Source organism: Trichechus manatus, unplaced genomic scaffold (assembly GCF_000243295.1).
Source record: "Trichechus manatus latirostris isolate Lorelei unplaced genomic scaffold, TriManLat1.0 scaffold00032, whole genome shotgun sequence".
NCBI classification, from domain to species: Eukaryota; Metazoa; Chordata; class Mammalia; order Sirenia; family Trichechidae; genus Trichechus; species Trichechus manatus.
The window spans coordinates 11,136,501-11,138,927 of record NW_004443968.1 but is presented as its reverse complement, the minus strand read 5'-3'; positions in this window follow the sequence as shown (position 1 = coordinate 11,138,927).

The window sequence follows — 2,427 nt, the reverse complement described above, 5'->3', positions numbered from 1 at the left end:
ATAGCCTAGAGAACCCTATGAGGCAGTTCTACTCTGTCAGACTGCATCGCTATGAGTCGAAATTGACTCAATGGCATATAACAACAACAGAAACCTTAAAGAAAATCCCCACAGGTTCTAGAATAAAAAGGGTTAGTCTGAGTGGGATGTAAGAAAGTTGACACAGAAAAGGGAAGAGGAAACAATGGCTGGGTAACCTGAGAAGGCTGCATGATCTAAGGTACAGGGGAAATCTAAAAGTGTTTTCCCTACTGTTCACTACTTCAAGCATTATAGAATTTTAGAAACAGCCTTTAGTCTTTATAAACCTGTTGTTGAGTCGATTCTCACTCATGACAACCCCATGTGTTTCAGAGTAGAACTGTGCTCCGTAGGGTTTTCAATGGCTGTGATCTTTCAGAAGTAGATCGCCAGGTCTTTTTTCCAAGGCAGCTCTGAGACACCTCTGGGCAGGTTTGAACTGCCAATCTTTCAGTTAGTAGCCGAACACTTAACCATTTGTGCCACCCGGGGACTCCTCTATATGAACCAAGTAGGGGCAATTTAAAATTATATTTGTTATATTTTAAAAAATGAACGGCTTAATGAACTAAATTTTAGAGGTTTTGCTTTAGCTAAGAATTGCTCAATTTTTTTTCTTGTCACTATGACTGCTGTATATACATCCTTTATTTTCCTGTACTAAAGTATATGGCCTAGGTTTTGTTTGCCTCTGGGGAAATTATTGTTGCATCGATCTCAAATGAATATCTGTGGCAGTGTAGGGCAATTGTTAAGGTCAGATATTCACAACATTTTGGAGATCTGTATCCCAACTCCCTCACTTTACAGATTAAGACATTTGGGCTGAGAGATTAAGTGAAATCTGCTGCAAAAGACCTCTTTAAAGTTTTAAAAAGCAAAAATGTCGCGTTGGTGGCTATGGTGTGCCTCATCCAAGCCATGGTCTTTCCAATTGCCTCATATGCATGCAAAAGCTGGACAACGAGAAAAGAAGGCAGAAAAAGAATTGATACATTTGAATTGCAGTCTCGGCAAAGAATACTGAATATACCACCGACTGCCAGAAGAACGAACAAATCAGTTTTAGAAGAAATAAAACAGGAATGCTCCTTAGAAGTGAGGATGATGAAATTTTTTCTTGCTTAATTTGGACACATCATCAGGGAAGACCAATCCTGAGAGAAGGACATCATGTTTGGTAAAGTGGAGGGTCAGAGGAAATGAGGGAAACTCTCAAGGAGATGGATTGACACAATATCATTGAAGATGGCTAAGGACCCGGCAACACTTTGTTCTATTATACATAAGGCCACCAAGAGTTGGAGCCTACTCAGCCAAAGCTAACAACAACAATTGTTGTTCCTACAGGTAGTTCCTACAGGTAGTCATATCAAACCTGGCACTAATATCCCCGGGTTTCCTGACTTTTTTTTTTCCTTAGTTTCCTTGTCTAGAAAATGAGAATAATGCTAAGACTTCCCTCATAGTGTTGCTATGAGGAGTGAGATGAATTTATATGTATGTGTATATACATATATATATGTAAAGTTCCAGGCACATGGTAAGCATTAAATAATTGGCTGCCATCTCTCTTATTACTATTTCTGAGTGTGCTCCCGGTCTGAACAGGGAGATGTAACTCTCCTCTCAGGGAGATCCCAGTCTGACGGAGGAGCAGCCTCTGCACCCAAAATGTTGCTCCCAGTCTGATGGTGAGATGCAGTCCCCAGCTAAGGGTCTATAGTCTGATAGAGGAGGACAGCCTTGCACCTGGGAACTCCCTGTTGGACAAAGAAGGCTTCAAAGCTCCGCTGACTTCAGACTTGGCAGGTGGCCAGCCCTGGTGGTGGGATTTTTTCCAAAGTTTTGCCTGTCCGTGGAGGGTCAGCATCCAGGACAAATCACATTTCATGAGCTGCCTCAGGTTTGTTCCCCAACTTGGGCCCTTTAAGTCCCAGAGCTTTGGCTTCTTGGATGATTTGCTCGGTGTCCTGACTTCTAATCCTAGGTTCTCTTACCCATCATGCTACATTGGTTTTGATGATATTTTCCAAAATTATTACTAGTGTGATTTAATATAAACTTGATACTTGTAGAAGGGAGGTGGGAGCAATTCGTGATGAAATCTTTGAAAAATAAGGGATTCTGGGTTGACATAAATGAAAAGGTGTTATTTTTACAATTAAACCTTTCTGCTTTCTGAGGCTACTCCTGGACTTTCTTCTTAAAACCGTTATCCATTCTTTTCCAAATGATGTACGGCAGGACCCTGCCCTTGAACTTTCGTCTGTGTCACACACAAATCAACCACATTCTGCACCATTGGCTCTTCTTCACAGGCAAAGCTCCAAAACTCTGTCGCCTGAGCGTCTCCAATTTTAAGCAGGAGTGCAGTTCTCCGGGATAGCATTTAAGTTTCAGGTG